Below are 27,435 nucleotides of genomic sequence, written 5' to 3'. Positions count from 1 at the left end.
AAAACAACTAATTTTAATAATGTACTTGTGTTTTGTAAAATGCTTTACTACCTTAAGTTGTTTTTCCACTTAGCTTGGGTAACACCCTATAAAAATTATAAGGGTGTTAAAGGGGGGGGGTTGTTGAGAAATAGAAAGCATAACCCTGCAAAAATATCTAATGAGTCACTCCTGCCCCCACTTCTGTGGATCGGCTTGTGAGGGCATGGCCTTGCAGGAGAATAACAAATGAATAACTCCTGGCCCCTGTTTCTGTGTATTAGCCTGTGAAAACGTGACTGAGCAGGAAGATATCAAATGAGTGACTTCCCCTAACCCCCACCACTTCTGTAAATCAGCCTGCAACCTTGCACCTGCATTCTGCTTCTGTAACCCAGCTTGCAAAATTTTGCCTACCAACACATTAGCCAATGAGAAAAAGTCATGCTGATCCCACATAAAATTCTATATAAACCAATGAAAACGAAAAAACGGGGCTCAGAATTTGGAGGTTGACTCTCCTTTGGGCCCTCGCATAATAAATCTGTTTCTCCACATCTCCTGAGAGCCAGTTTTGGGTTTTTCTGCATTTCAGAACTCCTGGCTTTGCTGAACTCCACTTCCCTGGTTATTTAGAGACCTTGAGATAACCCAGTTCTTCTTTGTTATTGACAACTGTATAGAGTGCACACTAGAAGCGAGAAAAAGAAAGGGAGGAAATGATGGCAGAAGATGTGGCAACAAGAAAAATATATATGAACATTGAGGAGAGAAAATGAACTATATTGGGGAACTGTGGCAGTTTGACATTATTTATGAATTCCAAAAAGAGATATTGATTATATTTATAACCTGGTCTGTTCCTCTGGGCATGATGCTCTTTGATTGATTTACATTAAAAGGCTGGACATTTACTTGATTAAGTCAAGATTAAGGATTTGATTTGACCACGGCATTAGGGTATGCAGGGTTGAGTCATCCCCCCACCGCCTTGGTGGGCTACATAAACAGACGCGCAGTCAAGAACACAGAGAGGTAGATACACAGAAGCAGATACATGAGAAAGGAGCTCCATAGACATAGAAGAGGATCCTGTGGCCCCCAAAAGAGAGAGGAACCATTCACTTGATAGCTTAAAGTTGACCCTGTGGAGGAAACAGAGTGGCTATAAAGAATCGAACCCTCCAGCCTACAGCTGAGTTCGGAAGGAGCTGGGACCATATTGCCTTAAGAGAGAGATGAAGGCTGAACCCTCTAAGAGATTGCCCGCCAGCTTGCCTCAATGCACAGCAACACAGCCTTTGGTTGAAGAAGTACCTCTCATGGTACCTTGAGGTGGACTCTTTAGGGTCTTGTAAGCTTCTACTCCAAATAAATACCTTTTATAAAAGCCAACAGATTTCTGGTACTTTGCACCAGCACCCCTTTGGCTGACAAATACAGGAACCAATTAAGACTCAGCAATGAGATGTCAAATGTTGACTGGAAGGCTTAGGGTCAAACCCGCCATTAGTCCATTTCATCTCTAGACTCTTGGTGGCTGCAAAGATAGCTGCCAAGTCATTGAAATGTACAGGGATGAAATTCAAACACAAGTAACTGCTTTATTTATTAATTAATTAATTTATTTTATTTTATTTTTTATTTTTTTAGGTACTGGGTCCAGATATTTCACCTGGGCCTTCGTACATGGGGACCTGGCACTTAAACACTGAGCTACACCAGCTTGCAAAATCATCACTTTTAATCTCAGGAAAAGTATATACCAAGTGTATGAGCTTAGGAATTTATATCATAGAATGTTCAAGAATAGCATCCTTTAGAGCTCTTTCAAGTTACTGGGTTTATGAGTCTCAAATGGTTTAAAGAAAACTCTGCATAATATGAATACTTTGATATTTCTTCCCTAATGTAATAATGCTGTATATACTTTTATTGTTACATTATTTTAAAATTTAAAAGCCTAGATCTTAAACATGATTTTCTAAGGGATAGCTTATAATGTTCATTGTTTTCTATATAGATTACCAAAAAGAAAAAAGAATATAAAAGAGAAATTTGGTATAGCATTGCTCATAACCCTATTAAAAATGCTTTTTAGACTTTGGCTATTAAGTATCTCTATTTTTTCCTTTATAGGTGAAGCCTAATGAATAAATGTGCTCTGTACATTTCTCCAAGCACTCAGATTCAGTGAGGAGGCTCCTGTCCTCAGTGTTCATCTCTTTACACATGAGGAAAGGAAGCTGGTTAGTTGCACAGAGTGGAATGCAGGGATCAGCCTATGAACCCATTGATTCTCAAGTCTAGGTAAACAGCACCGAATCATTATAATTTTATTTTGCTGGCTTTCATGGAAACTCTTGAAAACTCTGGGTCATTCGGAAAATAGCATAGATTTTCAAGGAGAAGGGCTCTGAAACCAGACATCCTGCGTGGAAATCTTGGCTCTGCGTGTGTCTTTGGGAAGGCTTCTTAATCACGATGAACCTGCTTCTTACTCTCTTTAGTCATTTCTTAGGGCTATTGTGAGTAATAAATAAATGAGTGCCTGCAAAGCCTTTATCACATTGCTTGATTTTTAGTAAGCTTTTTAGGAATGTTGTTATGATTGTCATTGCAATAATAAACAGCAATAGTATCTAAAAATAAAAGGAGCACAGTTCACAAGGGCCAGTCATACTTACAGCGCATCCTGTACCAGGCATACTCAGTTTGCTTTGCAGTGACAGTGAAATTTTGGCATGTAGAATTAACCCTTGAAAACGAAACAATGCCAAATTAATGAAAAATCAATGACTTCCTTCAATAAAAGAAATAATTAACATTTACAAGTGGTACTTTTAAAAGATATTTCATCTTTTTATTTTGTTATGCCTTCAAAGAATTCTTTGATCCATGAAAAACATGGACATGAAGAAAATACGATTCACAGCAGAGATGGGATTGGCCAAGGCAATGCAGTTGCTACGTGCAGTGGTCTTGCCAGTCTGCTTTTATTTCTTTCTTTTGATTGAGTTGTAACAAACATTCATTAAAACATGTTAATACAAGAATAGCAGGATTAAGATTTACATATATCATGTAACCAGCATAACCAGACCAAGAATACAACATCTTGAGAAATTCAGGGCTATCTCTGTTGAATCCTCTCACCTAATAACTCACCAAAAGAAGCTGCTATTCTCACCTCTGTTAGCATAGACGAACTTGCCTGCTTTTGACATTTGCACAAGTGGAAGAGTAGTACAATGTGGTACAAATTCATTTGCGCCTGACTTTTTTCACTTAGTATTATGCCTGTGAGATTCAGCTATGCCTCACAGCATTATTTTATTCTTTTTCACTGCTCTGTACTATTCCAGCCCATGAGGCCATCGCAATGTGTTCATGCATTTTACAGGTGGTAGACATTCAGGCTTTTTCTAATTTGGGGATACGAGGAATAGTATGAGAGATCATTTATAGAGTTTTGTTTGTTTACTTGATACAGATTTATTTTCAGTTCAAATACAAAATATTAAACTCCGTGGTGAAAAATGTTACATTTTCGCATGTACTCTTTAGTAGTAATTTTTTATTCTCCTGATAGAAAATCTTTTTCTTTTAAAAAGATTTTGGGGATTGAACCCTAGATCTCGTACCTGCAAAGCAGGTGTCAACCATTGAGCTCCACCTGCTCCGACTCATAGAAAGTCTTATCTGTGAATAATGACAATTTAAATTCTTTTTTCCACCAAACTGTGTACCTCTCATTTGTTTTTCTATCCTTATTACCCATATATTCATCCTTTTTGGTTCTCTTTATTTCTTTCTGTAGTTTCATGGTTTTGTCTGGTGTTATTTCATTTCTTCCTGGAAAATCTCCTTCACTATTTTTAGCAGTGCAAGCCTCCCGACAATGGTTTCTAGGAACTTTTTTGTTTCTTTGGAATGCCTTTATTTTGTTTTCATTTTTTTCCTTAATTTTTACTGTAGCAACATATATATACATAACAGAAAATTTGTCATCTCAATCATTTTAGTGTCTAATTCATGCTGAGATAAACTGTGAGCTTTCTTCTAAAGTTGTGCCTGTCTACACTCTCTCTTCCAGCAATCCATAGGAGTTTTGGAATAATTTGTATCTTATGTGTCAAGTCTGTGCTCAGTACCCATCAGGGCTTCTATACATTCACGAAGGTCTACCTGTTTATTCTCAAACTATTCTAGCTCCCTTTCAAGTCACATATAGCATAGCTGGCCAGATGGATATATGCAACTAGGACAAATAATAAAGCAGGTTATTTCTCATTTTGCACATATAGGTCCTTTGGATAGCCCTGATTCTTTGAAAAGTAAAAATCTTTTTTTTTAATTAAACTCTTTTTATTAAAAAGATACATAGATCGCACAAAATGTTATATTAAAAGATATAAGAGGTTCCCACATACCTCACACCCCACTCCTCCCACATCAACGACCTCTTTCATCATTGTCGCACATTCATTGCATTTGGTGAATACATTTTGGAGCACTGTTGTACCGCATGGATTACAGTTTACACTGTAGTTTACACTCCCCCCTCTAGTACATTCAATGGGTTATGGCAGGATATATAATGTCCAGCATCTGTTCCTGCAATATCATTTAGGACAACTCCAAGTCCTGAAATGCCCCCACAGCTCATCAGTCTTCCCTCTCCCTGCGCTCAGAAACTTTCATGACCACTTTCTCCAGATCAGTGCTACAGTTTCTTCCTCAATGTGGACATTTCCAAGCCTCCATGGCTGCATAGTTTTCTTTCCTCTTTATTTTTTCCAGCCTCTTAACCTATTACTCTCTGCACGAAATTACTCACCTGACATAAAAGGTGAAGATGAGGTCCAAATTTTCTAATCTTTCAATATTACGGATGTATATTCTTAATGGTCCATTTTCACTTATCTTTTTCACATTGTTGGCCACCAAGTAAACAGTATTCCACTTTCCATCCTACTAAAAACATTTCTATGAGATACATAGTGTCCTTTGCTCTGTGCATGCTGATTTATGCACAGTAAAAAAGAAACGATAAAAAACCCCACTGCTGGATAATAAGAGTCATGCAAAACTCAAGAGCAAAAAAAAAAAAAAACAAACTTCAAAACACCAAACACAGCAATAATCCTGAAAGTAAGCAGGATACCATATCTCGCATGTCCAATGTTGTGTATCATTGGCCACCATATATTGTGATGAGGTTAGTCACAATTCTGGTGCCATGATTTTTGCCATAGAGGCAAGTCAAGGTAAAACTCTGAATCCAATTCCCAACACTACACACACACACACACACACACACATACACACTTTTCAGGGAGTCGGTATCTCTATTGGTACCTCAGAACCCGCTTCATACAGTGGTACTTCTTCAGGAAAACTCTGGGCAGAGCAGCAGGTCAGGCCAAGTGTGAGGCTCAAAAGCAGCACGTACATCCTGATGTAAGCTGCACCGCACTTTCTCTCAGCACCTGTGAAGTTGTTGCTGGTGGGAAAGGGATCCTGACGATTTGACTTGATTCATAGCAATGGTGTGTTGACATGGAATGGTGTGAATTAGTTGCCCCTACTTGCCTAGAGGTAATCTTAAAATAACAAAAATAGCATCCAGGTTGGCAGGTGCAAACTTTAATTACCACTTTAGAAACGAGTCAGGTTTTGGTATTTGATCCCTAAGCTAACAATACTTGACAACCAATGAGATTTTAAGGACAACAACGTTTTCAGTTCTCCTCGACATTTACTCTTGGATAAAACCAATATAAAGAATGTAGCTAGCATTTTTGGTGATCCATCTTTAGGTTGGTCAAATGATATATATATATTCTTTTCTTTAAACTCTTAGGTCTGCCTTCATTGCTCTAAAGTGTGTGTTCATTAAAATATTCCTTTGGATAGCATCTAATACAAGTTCAATTATCTCAATACCCTTTGGCATGTATATGGTAAGCCTTATAAACATTTTAAGAAAGAAAAGACTTGGAGGACAAAGGCTTACTACATCCATCTATGGAATTTTCCACATCTTGTTTTTGATTTGGCACAATTTATTCCTAGGACCAAACATAACATTACTCTCCTTCCCCAAAGTCTGCCCCTTCCTGGGTCTGCTTGTTGGGAAAGCATAACACAGGCCACGTGTGGAACATGATCTTATAATCAAGGCTCAAGGAATCCATTTTGACCCCAACCCTCTACCAGCCAAGTCTCCTGGTTTTCAAGTCCTGGTATTTGGTGGATGGCTCCATTGGTGTATTCAGTAGACATATGAGGGAAGAATTCAGTAAAATAAAGGCTGATACCTTAAATTAATGAATATATCTGAAAGTCATAGAATGTAATCATGCCACACACTAGAATAGACATATTTCATAGCCTGAGTTATTTTGTTCATTCAGGTCAAAGATGTTAAGCCCACACAGTGATCCTGACATTTAACTAAATTAGACCTCTATTTTACATTTATTTAAGCAATAGGAACTCTTCCAGCTAATGAAAAAGAAAACTAAATGATTGTAAGGATTTTGTCCCATGTTTCAAATCTATGTGATGGGAGATTAAGTCTACTTTTATTTTCCTATCAAAGAAACACTTGAAGGACTTGTAAGCAATATGCATACATTATGTGTGTGTGTTCAGGGGAAACTGATTATATGTTAACTACATTTTTTCCAGTGTTTTACCAGACACTGTATTGTGTATTTATCTGTATAAAAATTTATCTTTGGCTAGGGAAAGTACATATTTGAACAAATTATAGCAGTGAAAATATGACCATTTTTCTTAGAGGCTCATAAATTTCAGTGGTACAAAAGAAACATTGATCAATATTTCTAAGAGGAAAAGGAGTGTTTCAGAATATAGTTGGTTATAAATTTGTTTTAAGAACTGAACAAAAATTATTCTTGGTGAAATGATAAAGAAATGAAATACCTTTTAAAGAGATTTATTTATTTTTATTTATTCCTGCCCCCACTCCACCCCCAAGATTGTTCTCTGGTCTTTCTGTTCATTTTTTCTTCACCTTCTCCATGAGGCACTAGGAACCAAACCCAGGACCTCCCACATTGGAGGGGAGTGCCCAGCAGCCTGAGCCACATCTGCTTCCCATGAGCTGCGGCATCTGCTGGCTTGTGGGACCTGCTCATTTAGGCATCTGCTTTTTGTGGCAGGGTGTGGTGTGGTGGGTCATCTAGTTCGTTGGGGTGGGTTTGGCATCTGGTCGTCTTCTTTACGAGGCACTGGACCAAACCTGGGATCTCCCATGTGGTAGACAGGTGCCCATCTGGTTAAGCCACATCCTTTTCTTGAAATGAAATATTGACAGCTTTGCAAGTGAAAAGGCACTACCATCAAGTTGTGAGTCTGCACAATAATAGGAAATTAGGCGTATTAACGTGTTTATTATGTCAAGTGCAGATGATTCATACACGGGTCTTACATGTGGGGAATATGTCTAAAGACATGTTTTAGAAACTATGTTCTAGTAAGATTTTGAATTATTGTTTGATATAAAAACACAGACTGGGGTAAAAAAAACATTAGATTCATGAGACAAATGAGATGTGGATCTGAAGAACAGCAATGATATTGTGGGTGGAGTGAGCTTTGGCGTGGTGGGGGATGATGCATATTAGATATTAAAATCAGAAATACGCTATAACTCAGAAAGCCCCAATCATCCTGTGGACAAGCAGAACCTGTGTATTGGACAGTTTTAACTTGTCCTAAATAACATGCAAGTTCCATGGCTTTGAAATGATGACATTTTCTCATATGAAACAACTGGCTTTTATGTCCTGAGCCATGATCATCCACAGAAGTCACTTATGAGCTTTCATTGATAATGATTTTCAGTTGGGTTTCTAGTACCTAACTTCATCATGGACATCCATGTAACAAAGAAATTGCTATCAGTATCTTTGCGACCCTATGATATGGGCAATCAATCTGTGAATGATTCACTTTAGCTACCATTGTGAAGCAATTAGCACATCTAAGTAATATCAGATCATTGGTCGCCTCAGGAAAAAAAGATTTTGGCTGTTGAATGTTTACCTAACATAATCCTTTCCTTTTTCCTTAATATATGAGCCCAAGAATTTTAGAGATGGTTTCTTTAAAATTTGTAAGCAATATGCAAGGTTGAAAATATTAATTTTTCTCAATCTTCCTTATAGTTGGATAATTGTGTAACCAGATTATGGCAAATGAGATATAAACAAATGCTACTGTGTTCCTCAAAAAGAGGACTGACTTAGCTGGCCTGTGCTTTTCTTTTGCTGCACTTCCCCTTTCCAGCTACTTGAAATGTATGACCTTTAGTTAGAGCTCCAACAACAATATGACTCTTAATTATTTTGGGGCATGGAAATGACAAGGCGCCCCACTGAATCTGTGGGTCTCAAAACAATACTACTCCTTTCAACCTTTGGATAGAGCAAGCCAAATTCCTCTTGGCAATTAGGATCATTCACCTCAATCAATAGAGTAAACTCTTTTTCTATCAGTTTAATGGCATAAGGAACACAGAATGGTCAGGGGGAAGACAACGTATAATGTAGTGAATCATGCCTGTCTTTTTGTCCTTTCCTTGGCAGGTAGGCGTTTGAAACCTGCTAAGCCTAACGTGGTTGGGGTGGGAAACAAAAATTACTGAAGTGGGATAATAGGTATATTTTGGAATGGGTCACTGCCAAATCTGTGCTTTGTTCAAGAGTCCATGGATCCTGGTTATGGGTGAAAGAGCATAGTATAATAGATGCTTAATACATCTTGTAAGGCAGCACCAAACTGGATACCATTATTTAATCCTATCTAGGCTATTCCAACTTTTTATCACCTAGCTTCTACTCAGTGATGAGGCATAGAAGAAGACCAGTGTATTCCATGAGTATAAGCCTGCCATGACCCTTCCTTCATGGTAAGTGATTTTACTGGTTAGAAACAATGCTATACAGAATAACTTGGTGTAATTAAGGGATTTTAAATTCACAGATATGATGAGTTATAGAAGAAACACCACACCAAAAGTATGTATCCATAATACCTATTCGCAAGAGGGAACTGCAAGCAATCTGCATTTTCTTATGGAAAAAGGACTATATCAAAGGCAGAGCAATGGATTTAAGGACCAACCACTGGACAGCAGTCCTAACAGATATCACACAATCAAAGTTGGGAATCATTAAGAGGGCGAAGCACAGGTAACTGAAATTCTACAAAAATAGAAGCCAACACCAATTAGGCTCACTCTTGGATTCAATTAAAGTAATGGGTCTTTACTCTATCTGCTGATAAGAAGATTAGAAACCCTCTTTTAAGGCAGATATCATTATACATAGATTTTGCAACTTACCATACACAACGTCCATCACTTAAGCAAAATTTCTAGGCATGGCAAGAATGAAGAAAAAGGGAAAAAAAAAGTCCAGAAAACAGAAATAGACCTACTTTTCACCCAGTCATCAAGTATGACATTCCAAGGTCTTAGCAATACCCTCCCAAAAAGGGAGGGCAAAGGTCAGCCCTCTTTTGGGGTAAGGCTAAATTCTTCGTATGCGAAGACCTCTTAATCTATTTTTGTCCTTGTTTGCAGTGTTTTTACCAATATAACTTCCTTAAAATCTTGGTGGGCTATCTATAGATCTGTTTCATGACCCCAAATCCTTATCTACAATTTTTAAAAAATAGGTCTCACTCTAATTGAACATGTAAACCTGCTTTTGGACAATGCTCTTAGATTCCTAAAATCCTGTTTTAGAGCTAAAAGGTCTAAGAAGTATCCCTCTCAATCTCTCAGAAATCTTAAGAGAGCTTACACACACACCCTCTATTTGATCTTTGTCTTCAGGTTTTATTTTATTTTGAGAACATGTACTATACAGGAGACTGGAGATAATAAATTCTTTCAATTCCCAGCCTAGAAAATCCTAATTCCTTCATACAACCTTTAGATGCTGCTTGCAAAGTGAAGAGTTCCTTCTTTAGCTCTTCTCTGTGTTCTTATTCACTTTCCTATACAACTAGGAGCACTCAGGTGACATGCTCAGTGTCCTGTCAGGAGATTCCCTTAGCAAAACCCAAAAATTCATTATGCATGTTCTTTATCTTCTAAATTACTGCCAGTGGCAATTTGGGTAATTGTACCTTAAATGGGTCTCCATTGTTCCAAACTCCAGTAACAATTTTATCACTATTTTTCAGCTTTTATTGATGTTTTCTCTATTTTTTTTCTAACCTTCTCTAATAGTTTCTTTACCACTTTCAGGCTCTGCTTTGTCAATGACAAGAACATTCTAGGACATGAATTTGAAGACTCAACAATGCAAATATCATGCTGTGTTTAGGTAATTTTAAGTTAATTAAGAAAGAACACTGTAGCTTTACATAGATTCAGATCATGGAGTGTTATATAGACTTAATAAAGGGATTAGGCTTTAATATTTGGCCAAATAGAATCCACAAAGATTTTGTTTATGAAGAGCTACTTGAATGGATACAAGTTTTAAAAAGATTATCCTGCATTAGGTGGGGATGGTTGGGAGAAGTCATAGGCTGGATGGAGGGTATTGAAAGAGCTCATGGTAGAGATAACCAGAGTGTAAGACTTCAGTGGCAATTGATTTGGAAAAGACATGCTGTATTAAAATTATATATAATTGTTAGATCTGAAAGTCTTCTTTAAACAGAAACACTGAATTTTTCTTACTAAATATTTAGAAGATTTTCTTACAGCAAATCTCTATTCCAAAGCAAAGCTGCCTGAGGAATGGTCTTAATACTTGCAAAATTAGCTAACAGAGATATCAAACCCATCTCGATACTTGACTTCTGAAATTCAGAAACGAATCTCTGTAGCAACAATGAGGGATCTCCATATTCTGGGTTCTATGAATATTTTCCCAAACTTGGGCTCGCTTTCAATAAGATTTTTGAACTTATTTTCCAGTATCCACCTCCACCAAGGATATTCAGTCACAACATGGGATACCAAACAAGTTAAGACCTGGTAATCTGATAAACTACTATGTTTTCTAAAATGATATGATGTTCAACTACTATTCTGGCAGTAATTATGGCCTGAGGTGGGAGAGGCAGTAAGATAGACTGGTTAGGAACATGGACCTGGTGCTGGAAGTCGGGTTTAAAACCCAGGGGAAGTAAACACAAATGTTACCTTGTTTGAAAGCTATTGTCTCAATATCTGTACATCAGTTTCAGTAAATATGATATGAATAAGTTAAAAGATTATCGTTGTGGAAGGGAAAAGGTTTTATGGTGGATGTGTGGGAGTACTGTATATTGTATATATGAATTACTGTGATCTAAGGGTCTTGTGAAGAGAAGCTCAATAATTAGGGAAAAAAGAAAAGAAAAAGATAGGATGTAGAATTTTTCCAAATCAATATATATTCTATATCTAACCTTTAAACTCATCGCTTTATTCCATTTTACTTTTAAGGGAAACTGACATTATATTGGGCTTCACTTTTCAGGAAGTTTTGGATCACAGAGTGGTTCAACAATGGCAGTGGAGGAATACTGGTATGGGATGTTATTGACAGGGGACATATGGTTAACAGGGAGTTATACAGGGCATGTGTCCAGGGTGCAAGGACATGTTTAGATATACTCATAGTGGAAACAATTAAAAACAACAACTGGAGCGTACTGGGTTCCTGGCCAGGTGCGGGGTGAGGCTCTGTCGTGGTCCCTAGGGGAGCAGTGACAGTCCCCCAAGTGCAATGACAAGGACCAGGAATGAATGAGGGTACAACAGTGAGCCCTTGATACTAATGACTATGCTTGTGAGCCTATACACCTGAAATAAGAACAAGGCCTAAAGCAGCACTGTGCCTAGGGGTTCCCTCCTGACAGCCTCTGTGTTACTCAAATGTGACCAGTCTCAAAGCCAAACTCAGCATGTAAATGCACTGCCTTCCCCCCAGCGTGGGACATGACACCCAGGGATGAGCCTCCCTGGCACCGAGGGATCACTACCAAGTACCAGCTGATGACGTAACTAGAAAATGACCTTAAATTAAAGGTTCAACGCAGAACAGCAGAATATCCCTGTCTACATATAATAACAGGAGTTAAAAATGCTGTTTGACCTAAAGTAAGGGGGAAATGGAAAGGACAAATGAGTTTATATAGCTATGAGTCTCTAAAAAAGAGTCTGGAGGTTTTCAGAAGGATTGCCCTTATGCACACCTGAGCAGAGTCCCAGAGACAGATAAAATAGATACAACCCCAGGTATTGGTTCTTTTGAGGGCTAAAGAGACCCACAGGTTCTATGGTCATGGTAGATTGGGTTCACTGCCATGCCAGTTGGCCCTTCTTTGGAGCTGGTGTTTCTACGTGATGGAGCTGGACTCAGATGTGATCTCTTTTCACAAGCCTTTCATGCTACTTTACTGGAATTGTATTTGGTGCTGGGGTTTAAGATATATCTAGGGGATTTGAATCTCTGGACTGACAATATGATAGCCAGGCCCTGAGCCTCAACAGACTTCAGCTCCTACACTCTGATTTATTGGACTTACCCCACTCAGCTAACATGGAGTTGAAGAATGTCAACCACCACACCATGGAGCCTAGAGTGCTTACAACTGAAAGCAGGAGAATTGCATCCAGTATCCATGTGGAATCTAAGCCCCTTCTTGACATAGATGTGGAATGGACACAACCAAGCCAAGGTCCACAGGAAGGAAGAATACAGTAAGGATTAGAGTGGACTTAATGATATTCTATTCATGAACTATTGTGGTTAATAATTGAGAAAATGTGGCATTGGTGTGGAAAAAGTGGCCATGGTGGCTGCTAGGTGTGGGGAATGGGAGGAAGAGATGAGATGTGGAGGCATTTTTGGGACTTGGAGTTGTCCTGAGTGGTGCTGCAGGGACAACTGCCAGACATTCTATGTCCTCCCATGGCCCACTGGATGGAACGTGGGAGAGTGTGGGCTATGGTGTGGACCATAGGTCATGGGGTGCAGCGATGCCCAGAGATGTACTCACCAGATGCAATGGATGTGTCATGATGATGGGGGAGAGTGTTACTGTGGGGGCAGTGGTGGGGTGGGGGCGGTGGGGGTGAATGGGGAACTCACATTTTTTGAATGTAATATTTTTTTTAAATGAGTAAATTGAGTAGAATTTGAAAAATAAAATAAAATAAAACCCAGGGGAATGGATGTGGCTCAACTGGTTGAGCACCTGCTTGCCACATGGGAGGTCCCCGTTCAGTTTCCAATGCCTCCTAAAATCAGGAAAACAAACAAGTAAACAAATGAAAAAGCCAACTCAGGGGAGCCAATTTGCCTCAATGGTTGAGCACTGCCTTCCCATCATGTACAAGGTTCAAACCCAACCCTGGTACCTCATAAAAATCAAACGAACAGACAAGAACTACTGCTCCCTAGCTTTGTTTTCCTGGATTATCCATCAAGGCCCTAAATTCAATCACATGTATCCTTATAAGAGGGAGTGAGGCAGAGGGAGTTTTGAGAGAAACACATGCACAGAGGAGGTGGCAATATAAGAAGAGGCAGAGTGATGCTGACACAACAATGGAACTCAGCCACGAGAAGTTGGGAAGGGCAAGGAATTCTCCTCTAGAGCCTTCTGAGGGAGACTGGAATTCTGACTTCTAGAGCTGTGACAGGATTCATTTCTATTGTTTATTTTTTTATTGTTGTATAATTCTGTAGGAGGTACCTGGGATTGAACCTCATACATGCAAAGCATGAGCTCAACAACTGAGCTACGCATGCTCCACGAACTTTGTTGTTTAAGTCTATCAAGTTTGTTGGTTATGGCAGACACAGGAAACTAATTCACCATTTGTTTATCTAACCATGGTTTGGCCAATAAGGAATAAAAGGAAAGTGCTTTAGATTAGGAATAGGAGGGTTGAGATTCTAAAGCTAAAAAATCAATACTACAGTATAGAAAAGGAGAAGAAATAATGTGGGTCAATGTGAAGCCCATTGCAATGATTTCTTAAGAATGACCACTTGTTTAGCTTTTCTTTGACAGGAAATTCAGTTAAAGACCTTCCTCCAACTCACCAGAACAACCTCTTTAGAGGACCCAGGGGACCCTACCCTAAAATGACTGATCAATTTATTGAGGTCAAATGCATGTACAATTGATGTTTTGTTATTGGTTCTATTTACTTAACATTTGCATGAATGTGTGCAATTTACAAGGTAGTATAGGACCCTTCACTCCATTGCTTCTCACAAAATAAAACTCAACACAGTGAAACAAGAGAACTCTTTAATGTTGAAAGTACACCCAAATGATTTCTCAACAGGTGAAAGGTAAAAGCCTTCTGGTTCCTATTCTGGGCAGGTACACTGAAAAATATTATAATTGGTCTTGCTTTATTTTTCACTGGGTTATTTAATGTTTTGCCCAGTAATAAATGAGATGAAGATCATTAAGATATTTTGTGTTCATTATGTAAGAAGAGAAAGTGTGCTTGCTGGAAAATTTTCAGGTCAGATTACTATAATTACTCTTGAGGTTGACACAAGGGGCTCTGTTCCAGGACAATGCTATCTTGGAATGATTTTCAAAGCAAACATGGTTCTGACCTTTCATTTGGGCTCAGCTAAATGTTTCAACTGATCATCTAATGCAGGTGTCAGTAAAATTTCCCTGTAAAGTACCAACAACACTTGTAAGGCATTAAATTAACTTTGCCCCATGACCCTACCCTTCAGAAAAAACTTCTCCGTAATGAAAATCAATGGAAACTTACCCCATGTTTGGAAGTTTGTATGTAGGTATTTTCAAGGCATCACACAATAGCTTTAACCCAATATCCTTCAGATTCTTATATCCTGGGTCCAGAATTATCAGGTGCTGATAGTTGTTGAAAATAAATGAGAAGTTCTGACAATGGTCACTGGTGATACCTCAGCTGTAAAAACTATAAGAGAAGCCCAAAAGGAATAAAGGGAGAGCAGATGTAGATTAAGTGATTGAGTGCCTGCTTTCCATGTACATGGTCTGAGTTCAATTCCCTGTACTTCCTAAAATAAATAAATAAATAAATAAAGTACTTCAAGACCCATGGTCTATTTCAGTTTATACCAAGAAAGTGTTCTCACAGCTTAAATGTCAAGTCAAAGTTATGTGGTATTCCCTGGGTATTAGTGATAATCCTATGCCTTAACCCTCGGTTACAGAATCCAAGGACTGAGACTGCAAATACATAACCTGCATATTCCCACTAAGCTCATTCTGTATCTATCAATTCATTAGGTCACGTCTCTAGAGCTTTTCTGAGGAAATCTGAAGGAAGGTTTATGTCACTATCTTGGGCCTCAATCCAAGGACATTTTTGAAGAATTCTAGACTGGTGTTCTATTGTTTATTTTGATGGCTGTCATTTGCCTGTCACTTATTTACTAACAGACAAAGATCTGTCTGAAAAGTTACATTTATTTTGGCCTAAAACTGAATTGAGCAGGAAAACCGCTATCATTGGATAATGGGCAAGGATTGTTCTCTGGTACAGCCAGTTCTTTCTTAGAAACCTGAAGGGGGTGCTCTGGTCTCAAAGAGAAAACGACATAAGGGGCCCCACAGGGCATAATGAGGCTCATATCCCTTCCACATTATGGAAGCCAGTAAACCTATTAAGAAACACACAAGAATCACATTTCTCTTATCTACCAAATGTAACACGGATTTTTCAAAGACACTCCATGTGGAAGAATTTATTCTGAGTCTACCTGAGTTATATTTTCATCAGGAATGCCAGATAAAATTGAATGGACATTGAAATTCAGAGATTCAAGATGCAGAATTTTTACCCAGACTTAGAGGTATATTTCTGTAGAGCTCTGCAAGGAATCAATGCCTGAACAAGCCTATACTAGGCTTAATGTGGGTGTTGTACAACCCAATTTCTATTATAAGCAGGAGTTAGCATACATAAATTTTGGTATATTTGTATAACCAACTTTTTGTGCATAAAATTAATTATGTGCATGAATTTGGTTGAATCTTAGAAAAATTCTGTTGATGTCAGAAAAGAAGCACAGTATATGACATAGAAAATTATGCCATTTTAACAAAGCCTTAAAAATTAAAAATACATTGCTTCCTATATCAATATACATAGAAAAAAAATTTTAATGCCAAGGAATGTGTATACAAAATTCAGGACAATGGACATCTCTGGCTTTGGGGAAGCAGGGCTACAACCAGACAGGAGGGTGTAGGTTGTGTGAATGTTCTCAGTCATGGGTTGGCTAATGGGTTCACATGTGGTCATTTAATAATGATGCATTACAACATTTGGATATATTGTATCAATTCTTCACGCAATAAAATTATCTTTGTGGCTGCACAAAATCATTTCATATTAATGCAGAGATCCTGGCATACACCACCTTTATCTGCCAACTTGATATTCATAAGGTAAGAGAGGCTCTTTCAGCCATCTCATCCCACTCCTCTAGCAGGGTCTCTGTCCACAATGCAAATAAAGGAGGACTTACTTCAGGTTTTGAACTCTGCATGCTGGTGTGACACAGCTTCACACAAAGAATCCACTCCCTCATCTTTCAGATAATTGCCTTCTAGGTAAACATGTGTCTGATCCTGATGGTTTAGTGAGGGGCTGACAACAATCAGTGGAGAGACCACAGTCACGGAAACTATGAGAGAAATGCAAAAACAGAAACGATCAATTCGCAAGGTCAATTTCTTTTGCTTTATCTCCCATTGCCCCAATAGGAAAGTGTTTCCCATAGTAAAGATGTTCTCGTTTCCCTTACAAGAAAGTAAAAACGAGTCCAAAAATTCATTCTTCCCCATTCCTTTGCCGTGGGAGAGCTTAAGTTCACTCTCTCTCTCTCTCTCTCTACACACACACACACACACACGCTCGCACGTTTTGAGATCTCTACATCTGAGGCGAGTACATATATTCCAGTAGTGAACATTTTTCATGGACTAGCGAGTGTGGACATCTCTCCTTGGTCATTTAAAATATTAAACATACTTTTATTTTGCTTATTATAAAGCAGAAACTCTACTATGTGTCAAGGATATTGGTTTTCTACAGAAGTGGATATAATTGTATTTCTAACCATAATTAAGAAAATCCTAAAGAACGAAATCCTTGTTAGATGTTTCAGCATAAGCGTCATTAATACCTTAACTATTATAAAAATAAGACATTTAAACTTTTCTTGATCCTCTTCCTCCACCTGTCAATTGATGAGCAGAAAAAAACTGTTCTATTTTGGTCTAGAGAAACAAGGAGTATTGCTGCTGGTCAATTGTTAACTGATAGAAGAAGGCTTTGTCTGTAAAAAACCACTTTCTGTTTATTTAAAGACATGGTGATATGAACAGCTATTAGTCCTGATAATAAAAAGGAAATCGTTTGGGGGCCAAGCCATTCTTTCCTGTACCTTTCAGGTATCTCTCTAGCTTAAAAAAAAGCAATATGGCAGCACCATACTGGCCTATATTTCGTTCTCAAGATTGGGATTACTGGATGCCATTTTGCAAATGAATGGAAACAGAGGTCCAAACAGATGACTTAACTTGACCACAAGATACACATATGGTTTTCAGAAAGAAGCTCTCTCTAAAAGCCTTTGCTCTGAGTGTATAATATGTGGTGTTAGGAAATGGAGATTGAGAATTTTTAACATGGGCAGAGCTTGTATAAAGGCTCTGTAAGGAAATAACACCTGATTTAATCTATGGTAGCACTAAGAAACTAAGCTCCGGGAGCGGATGTGGCTCAAGTGGTTGGCAATCAGGCACATGGTGGCTTCTATTCATCTCTTTCCTCTTCTCCAGGTCTTGCTGTTTTCAGCTTCTGGCTTCAGTGGCTCCTCTCATCTTCTGTGTTCCATTGATTTCAGCTTCTGGCTCCTGGGTCCTTCTCTCTCAGCTCCTGAGCATTTTTCTCTCTCTGTTACTAAGGTTCTCCCATTTATAAAGGACCCCAGTAAGAGGATTAGAACCTACCCTGGCTTATACAATCTAATCAAAGCCCTCAAATAAAGTGATTTAATAAAAAGATCCCACCTAGGATAGGTTTATATGCACAAGAATGGATTGGCTCCAAGGACATGATCCTCTGGGATCCACCCAGCTTCAAAATGTCATATATAAGTTCTCCCACAATTCAGTGGAAGAGTCTTTTCAATAAATGTTGCTATGTCACTGAAGTATTCATATGAAAAAAATGGAAACTCTGATCCTTACCCCAAATGATCCTCAAAAATAAATTTGAAAGAGATCGAAGATCTAAATGTGAAAGCTAAATGAATTAAGATTCAAGTAGTAGACAAAGAATAGATTCATGACGTTGGCAAAGGTGAATTAAGCAAGATATGAAACACTAACCATTGAAAAAAAATTATCAAAAGATACCATTGAGAGTAAAAAAGGAAGTCAATGAATCACTTTTAAAAGTAAAAAAAATTTTAGAACTGACAATCTGATTCTAAAATATCTTTGAAAATGCATGGGGGTATATGGGGACCTCATATTTTTTTAATGTAATATTAAAAAAATAAAGACACAAAAAAAAACAGAATAAAAAAAAAAAAGAAAATGCAAAGAGCCAAGAAAACTTAATGCAATGTTAAAGAAGAATGAAATTTAAAGACATACACTACCAGCTATCAAGACCCCATTATGAAACTATAGCTAATAAGACTTTGTTGTACTGGTACAAGATAGACAAATACATCCATGGAAAATAGACCTGAAACAGATACCCACACATATAGCTAGCTGAATTATAGCAAAGGTGATGCTGCAGTATAGTCTGGAAAAATGGCATTCATAAATGGAACTGAGTCAGTCCGATATCTATACGGGGAAAAATGAATCATGACCTATATGTTACATAACACAAAAGGGTTAATTTTACTAGGATCACAGATCTAACTACTATAGGTGCTGCCGATATAAAAAATACAATAACAGGATGCTATGAAAAACTTTACATCAGTAAATTAAAATATTAGATGAAATGGACAAGTTCCTGGGAAAAAATACAACTTGCCAAAACTGACATGAGGCAATAACTGACAACCTGAATAATGCTTTAACTGTTAAAACAAATTGAATCAGTAACTTAAAGCTTTTCACAAAAATAGCTTCAAGCAGAGATAGCTATATCAATGAACACTTCCAAACATTTGAAGAAGAAATGATTCTAATTTTCTTCAAATTCCAACACAGAACAGAAGAAAAGTGTGCATTCCCCAATGTAGCGTATGAGGCTGGTATAACCATGAGTCCGAAATTTGACAATGAAAATGTAAGAGAGGAAAATTAGAGGACAATCTCATTTGTGAACAAAGATGCAAAAATCCCAGTTAGAACATAATTCAAAGCCAGAAGCATTTAAAATGGATACTACTTCATGATCAAGGTAAGCAATGAATACAGAACTCATTCAATCATAGACTACCAATCAGTATAAATCTCCACTTTAATAGATTAAGAACCATATTGCATGTGATTGCATTAAGTAATTAATAGATGCAGGAAAGGCATTTGACCAAATTCCACATACAGTATATGTTACAAATTCTTAGTAGAAACCCTTCCTTCCTGCATGAACCACAGAGGAGACCCACAGAGGAGATGCCCACATGGGCCACGCCCCCATTTGAGGAGCACAGATGATCCCTACCTAGGTCTGCCTGGTGTTTCCTTTTGAGAATATTTAGGTCCTGCATTACCAGGCAGAACCCAGCCTGAAGCCCTGGGTTCCTCAGTGCAGCCCACCAGGAGGCACAGAAGAGTCAGCTTTGCATAGACCTCTCTTTTCCTGGAAGTCATGGCAACCCAAGAGATAGAGGTCAGCCAAGCTATTGACAATGCAACCACTGGAGTTAGTGAACTTGAAAGATGTATAAACCCAGGAAAGGGGGGCCCTGCTGGATGTATCCCAAAGAAAGCTATTCAGAGCTAGGATGCTGGAGATTTTCAATTATCTGTCTCACTGGAATATCAGTTATGCAAATCAGGTGTGTGTTTTCCTTTTGGAGCAAGGACAGGACCTGTGGAAAGAAGGAATAGGATTTCTCCAAATCCAGGATTCAGGTAGGGAAGGTAGCCTTATGAAACAAGAAACGATAACCATTTGACATATAATTTAAATTACATGGCTGTGTCTGCCTCGTAGTACCTCTTCACTATAGCTAATAGATTCAAGATAAGCTCCATTGTCTTTTTTCTCCATTGTGCTCCCCTGAAATTCCTTGCTCTAAAGCTTCCTAGGGGGAGAACCGTTCTATCATTCAGTGGAAATAAAATAGTAACGGCACATTTTGGAGCATTGCCACACAGCATGGATTATAGTCTACTTTGTAGTTTATCTCTCTCCCACTCCTTTCTGTAGGTTATGGCAGGATACATAAATATATAATGTCCGGTATCTGTCTTTGCAATGTCATTCAGGATAATTTCAAGTCCCAAAAGCACCCTCATATTACAACTCTTTTTCCCTCTCGCTGCCTTCAGCAACTCCAGTGGCCACTGTCTCCACATAAATGATATAATTTTTTTCATTGCTAGACTCACAATAAGTCTATAGTAGAATACCATTAATGAAAGAAGTTGTAAAGGAGGGAAAGGTGGGAAGTGTGGGGAGTGGGGCAATGGGAATCCCTTATTTTTTTAATGTAACATTTCATGTAATCTATATATCTTTTAAAAATAAATGAAAAATACATATTAAAAAAGTAACGGCACATACTGATGACATAACCCCTTACAGACTGTCATCTTTAGTAAACAGCATAAGTCAATGACTCATCATTTTTATAACCACTCTTCAGCTTATTCCTTTTTATTGCTTCCCACTTCCTTCCTCTGCTCATTCAGATACAGCCAGAAGACATAATGCAAGTTCACAGTAATAAAATATTAATTCACTTCAGTTTTGGCCCAAAGTAACTTTTTTTTTTTTTTTTTTTTTGAGTTACCGGGGCTGGGGATTGAGCTTCTGGGACCTTCTATGTGGGAAGCCAGCACTCAACCACTGAGTCATATCGGCTCCCCTGATTGTTTTTTTTGTTTTCCTTGTTGTTGTTGTTTTCTAGGAGGCATCCCATGTGGGAAGCAGGTACTCCACGGCTTGAGCCATATATGCTCCCCTCCCTATTCTTAAGAGAGAAATGAACAACAATCAGCAATAACCATAAAGGAAATTTGACTACATTGAGTTAAGAATTTCAGTACCTAGCAAAACACCATTAAGCATGTGAAAACGCAAGCTACGGAGCTTGGAAAAATATTTGCAACATATATAAAACTGACAATGGACTCTTCCAAATTTTCAAAACATTATGATAAATCACTGCAAAAAGACAGAAAACCCAAAAGGTCTATACAAACTTTACAAGAGAGGATTTCCCAGAGGCCAAAGAACACCTGAAGCCCCAGAAAAGGCCAGCAAGGACCCTTCCCTGGAGCCTTGAAAGGCAGTGTGGTCCCTCCAATGCCTTGATTTCAGACTTCTGGTCTCCAGAACTGGGAAAGAATATATTTCTGTTGTTTTTAGCTTGTGTTTAGCTTTAGTTTGTGGTATTTGTAAGTGGAGCCACAAGAAATGAATTCATTAGGTAAATATTTTAAGTGGAAAAAACAACATGTGGAACTGTGTCTGTACAATGTCACTGGGCACAGGTCATTATTAGCAATGGGCACAGAACTTGATAGTATGCTGGGATGGAGACACACATTGGCACTGGTGGACAATCTAATATATGGGGGGAAACTGATGGGAAGAAAGACAGAAAGAGCAGGAAATTAAGATTGTGCAAAAATGAAAAAGAAACAAGACAGGCCAAACCCTCTCCATCAATCACTGACATCACTCACTTTTTTAAAAATGCACAGAAAAGGGAAGAACTGACAGAAGAAGAACCTGGAACTAGGAACTCTGTCCAAAAAATGAATAGAAACAGAAAAAACCAGACCACTCCAAACAAAACTATCATAAAAAAGTAAAATACATCACAGAGAAGGTTTTGTGTGTGTGTGCTGACAAAAGTTCTCCTTCCAAAACCAAACACAAACTGAAGAAAATTGTAGCATAATGCTACAAACTGAACTAACTATGTAAAGATGGTACAATATTAGAAAGCCTCTTACTATAACTTATCATATAGCCCTAAGGAAAATACATTTATCTCCATACATGCTGAGAAATCCTATAACAAAGTTCAATACTGTTTCCTCATAAAAACCCTTGACAAACTATGAATGGATGATATATCTTAACACAATAATATTTATATGCCTTGATCCTAAAGGAAGAAGCTAACTGAAGAGTGAAACTATAGAGCTATTTCCACCAAGGCCAAGGAAAAAAGCAAGGATTCCCACTACATCCACTACTATTTAACATTGTTCTAGAAGTCCAGGGGTCATGTGTAATATATGAAAACTCTACCCTTAGAATCAACTAATAAAAGGACAAATCCCACTTGATTGAATTTCTGGAGTACAACATAGTGAATTGAAGAAAAAGGAAAACACCAAAATCAGGTAAGGAACTTACATCCCAAACCCACCAGTCTGGACCCCTCCCTCTTCCCTTGGTCCCATGCAGTTTGGGAATCACACAGAGGCAGCATGACCTGGGTCCTTTCTACTTCAGCTATAAACCATAGAGTCATGCAGAGCAATGCACCCAAGCCCCATGCATATCCAGGCACAGGGACCCAAGTCCTCAGAGACCCATGGTGGAAAATAAGCAGCTGAGGAGTGCCACACACACAGAAGTTCTCCCAGCAAAAAAAAAGAGACTGTGGCAGAACTGTTGGCAAGAGGTTCAGGAAAGTGAATGTGTCACAATCAATTGGACATCTGCCTACCACACAGGAGAACCCAGGTTTGGATCCTGGTGCATCCATCCTAACGAAGATGAGCTAGATGCCGCATTGCTGCAACAAGCAGATGCCTAAACAAGCAGATGCCACAAGCCAGCAGATGCCACAGTCCCCAGGGAGCAGATGTGGCTCAGGTCACTGGGCACTTGCTTCCCATGTGGGAGGTCCCAGGTTTGGTTCCCAGTGCCTCCTGGAGAAGGGAAGCAAACAATGATCAGACAGATGACAGAACCATCTGCTGGGAGGGGGCAGTAAATTTAAAAAAATAAGGTAAAAAGAAAATGAGGTATACATACTCAAGCCGGTCTCTGCTGGACCACCTAACTGGAAAATGGACCCTTCTGGTCCAAGAAGACTTCACTCCAATTCTGCTCAAACTTTTCCAAAGTGAAGAGGAGGGAGCATTCCCTAATTTATTCTATGAGGCAAACATAACCCTTATACCAAAACCAGATAAAGACACAACAAGAAAAGAAAACTATAGCACTATGTCTCTTATGAATATAGGTGAAAAAATCCTCAACAAAATACTAGCAAATCAAAACCAACTGCACTGTATAAAACTGAAAGATTATACACAGTGACCCAGTGGGATTTATCCCAGGTGCAAGGGTGGTTCAATATAAGAAACTCAAATGTAATAAACTACATTAACAAAATGAAGGGAAAAACGACTTGATCATCTCAATTGATGCAGAAAAGACATTTGATAAAATCCAGCATCCTTTCTTGATAAAAAAACACTTAGAAAGATAGGGATAGAAGGAGACTTCCTCTACATGATAAAGGGCATATATGAAAAACCCACAGCTAAAATCACACTCAATGGTGAAAGACTGTAAGCTTTCCCTCTAAGATCTGGAACAAAACAAGGATGCCCACTGTCATCACTGTTGCTCATCATTGTACTGAAAGTTCTAATCAGAACATTTAGGCAAGAAAAAGAAATAAAGGTATCCAAATTGGAAAGGAAGTAAAACTTTCACTATATGCAGATGATTTGATCTTATATATAAAAAGTCATGAAAAATCTACAACAAGGCTACTAGGGATAATGACAAATTCAGCAAAGTGGTGGGGTACAAGATGCATGCAAAAAATCAGTAGTGTTTCTGTACACTAGTAATGATCAATCTGAGGAGGGTGTCAATAAAAATTCTACTTACAATAGCAACTAAAAGAATAAAATATCTAGAAATAAATTTAACCAAGATATAAAGTATTTACACCATGAAAACTACAAAACTTTGCTAAAGAAATCAAAGAAAATCCACATAAATGGAAGGACATTCCATGCTCATAAGTTGGAAGACTACATATTGTTAAGATGTCAGTTCTACCAAAAATGATTTACAGATTCAAGGCAATCTCAATAAAAATTCAAACAGCTTACTCTGAAGAAATGGAATAGTCAATCATCACAATTGTTTGGAAGGGCAAGGGGCCCCAAATAGACAAAACAATCTTGAAAATAAGAATGAAGTTGGAGGACACACATTTCCTAACTTTAACTTTTATTAAAAGGTTACAGTGGTAAAAACTGCATGGCATTGCACAAGGATAGATATATAGACCAATGGAATCAAACTGAGAGTTCAGAAATAGACCCTCACATCTTTGGCCAGTTGATTTTAGACAAGGGTGTCAAGTCCACTCAATTGAGAAACAATAGTTTCTTTCTGGTGCTGGGAGAACTGGACATCCACATGCAAAAGAATGAAGAAGGATCCCTATCTCATTCCACATACAAAAGTTAACTCAAAATGGATCAAAGGCCTAAATATAAGAGCCAGGACTATAAAACTCCTAGAAGAAAATGTAGGGAATCTTGTGTTAGGCAATAGTTTCTTAGACTTGACACCCAAAGCACAAACAACAAAAGGAAAAATAGATAAATGGGACCTCATCAAAATTTAAAACTTTTGTGCATTATAGGTCTTTATCATGAAAGTGAAATGACAACCTTCTCATTGGAAGAAAATATTTGGAAACCACATATCTGATAAAGTCTCAATGGGGAGAATAGATAAGAAATTCTACAACTCAACAATAAAGAGACAAACAACCTAATTAAGAAATGGGCATTTCTCCAAAAAGGATAAGCAAATGACTATAAAGCACATGAAAAGATGTTCAACCTCATTAACTATTGAGGAAATGCTAATCAAAACCACAAAAAGATACCATTTCTCATTCACTAGTATGTGTGCTATTAGATAGCAGAAAACTACAAGTGTTGGAGAGGATGTGGAGAAATAGGAACATTAATTCATTGCGGTGGCAATGTCAAATGGTGCAGCTGCTGTGGAAAACAGTTTGGCAGTTCCTCAGAATGCTAAGTTTGGAATTTCTATATGACTTGGCAATCCCATGTCATATGAGTCAGCCAAAGAAGTGCTGATGCAAAGTTTCAGAACTCTGTAGGTTATTTTTATGAAGGGTTTTTATTTGGGCTAGAAGCTTACAGTTACCAGGTTCTAAAGAGTCCAACTAAAAGTACAATAAGGGGAGGCGGGGCAAGATGGTGTCTGAATGAGTGCACCTTATAATCTCTCCTGCAAAGAAGCGCTGAGTAGGGTTGGAGTCCTGCTGGACTGGGCTGTTTCACGTGTTTGCAGGGCAGGAGGTGTCTGGACATTGATTTAGTGGGACGGTGACAGAGGAGATTCTTGTAAGAGGTAGAATTTTGGGTCTCTTTCACGGAGATCAGGGCTGCACGCAGGACCCTTCCCCCTGGGGCTGGCAGCCCAGCAGCGGCGGTTCCTGGAGGCTTTGCTGTGCTGGGGAGTTCCCAAGCCCTGAGCGGGCTGCTTCGAGGGGCTTGCAGGGTTGGAGGTGTCTGGAAGTCAATTTGGTGAGGCAGTGACAGAGGAGATTCTTGTGAGAGGTGGAATTTCGGGTTTCTGACACGTAGGTCAGAGTCCCCCTAGGGCTGATGGCCCATCTGCAGCGGGCCCTGAACTGTATGTAGTGCAGTGGCACCCCCAGCAGGCTGCTTCAGAGGCTTGCAGGGCAGGAGGTGTCTGGAAGTCGATTTGGTGAGAGAGTGACAGAGGAGATTCTTGTGAGAGGTGGAATTTTAGGTTTCTGACATGGAGGTCAGAGTTTGCAGGCATGACCCTTCCCCCTAGGGCTGGCGCTCAGCTGCAGGGATCCCTGAAGGCTGTGTTGTGCTGAGGTGCTCCCAGGCTCCCTGTTAACCAGATATGTGGTTCCAGGTCTATGTCCCCTAAACCCTGGTGGCCCACGCTCCAGAGACTCACACACCTGAGTCTGCAATATCACAGACTTCCCATCCCTGAAGCCACTATGCCCTGAGGTCCATCTGAGGTCCTTGATTATCCTAGCCCTCAGCATTTGTGTTTTTTCCTCCCTTTTTTCTTTTTTCTTTTTTTTTTTATTGTCTTGTGTGCTAATATTGCATTATCTCCTGGTCTTTTCTCCCATTTTATCCCCCAATGTCCTTTTTTGTTTATTTAGGTTTTTGTTCTTCTTTTCTTTTTCTTGCTTGTTTCCCTCCCTTTTCTTTCCCACCTCTTTTTTCTTCTTTTTTTTTTCTTTTCTCTCTTTTTCTTCTCATTTTATTTTATTTTATTTCATTTATATAATAGGTGCTGCTGGGAGCACTTCATATTTGCTATGTTTCATCATCCTCCATTTCCTCATTTCTGTGTGATTTGATTTTGGCCACCTACACTATCCCCTATCCCTCACATCTTGCTATCCTCCATCATCTACTGTCTCTCTTACTTTCCACCTCCCTTTCTTTGGCCCCTAAATTCTCTAACTTTTAATTTCTAATACCTGTGTTTTGTTTTCTCTCTTTTATCCACTCTTAATATTATTGTCTTTCTTTTCTCTTTTCCTCTCTCATGAAAACACTGGCTTTTTAATTCATACTATATTCCTCCCCATATTCAGTTGACTATCTCATTATCAGTACCCTCCTTACTGCTATAACTCTACACAACTGACATGAGTCTAATATCCATTCTCCAAGATCTCACACTGTTGCTCTGTTAACAGTTATTACCAATAGTACTTTACACATTTTATTTTCTTACACATTTTCCTTTCCCTGGCCATAATATTTTCCTTCAAAGTGACCTTAGTCAGCAACAAGAAATTAGAGTAAGAAGAACAAAGTGACAAAGAGAAGACAAAACACTTATGCAAGAACAAAAATGAATTAATCCCCAAGACTAGACAAAGAAGCTAAGGAACTGAGTAAACCTGTCAAGATAAAATTATGACCAGACAGCAACAAAAAACTACAAAGCAAACCAATAATCAGGAAAACATGGCTGAATCCAATGAACAAACTAAAAATCAGGAAGGGGAGCAGAACATCGGACAAGTAATTAAAGATCTCAAAACATATATTAGAGACCAACTTAAGGAAGAAAGGAAGAGATAAACAATTTGAAGAAAACACTTGGAGAGGAAATTGCAGACATATGCAAAAACATAACAGATATAATGGAAATGAACACCACATTTCAAGAAATCAAAAATACACTCTCAGCAAATA

General features: G+C 38.5%; 1 protein-coding gene across 2 annotated transcripts in view; it reads right to left on the bottom strand.

Moving 5' to 3' along the window:
* Positions 1–5,454: 5,454 nt before the first annotated feature.
* CARD8 (caspase recruitment domain family member 8) overlaps positions 5,455–27,435 on the bottom strand; it is a 101,516-nt gene continuing 79,535 nt past the window's right edge. The window contains exons 15-17 of one of the 2 annotated variants that reach the window (XR_011646387.1): positions 16,524–16,682; positions 14,774–14,944; positions 5,455–5,471 (exon numbers count right to left, since the gene is read on the bottom strand). The gene's annotated coding sequence lies outside the window, so the exon portion shown is untranslated. Of the gene's footprint in view, positions 5,472–6,930; positions 7,366–14,773; positions 14,945–16,523; positions 16,683–27,435 lie in introns of those variants that run through there. The other variant, XR_011646388.1, reaches the window with a different exon arrangement.

Source organism: Dasypus novemcinctus, chromosome 18 (genome assembly GCF_030445035.2).
Source record: "Dasypus novemcinctus isolate mDasNov1 chromosome 18, mDasNov1.1.hap2, whole genome shotgun sequence".
NCBI lineage: Eukaryota > Metazoa > Chordata > Mammalia > Cingulata > Dasypodidae > Dasypus > Dasypus novemcinctus.
This window is presented reverse-complemented; position numbering and strand designations above follow the sequence as displayed.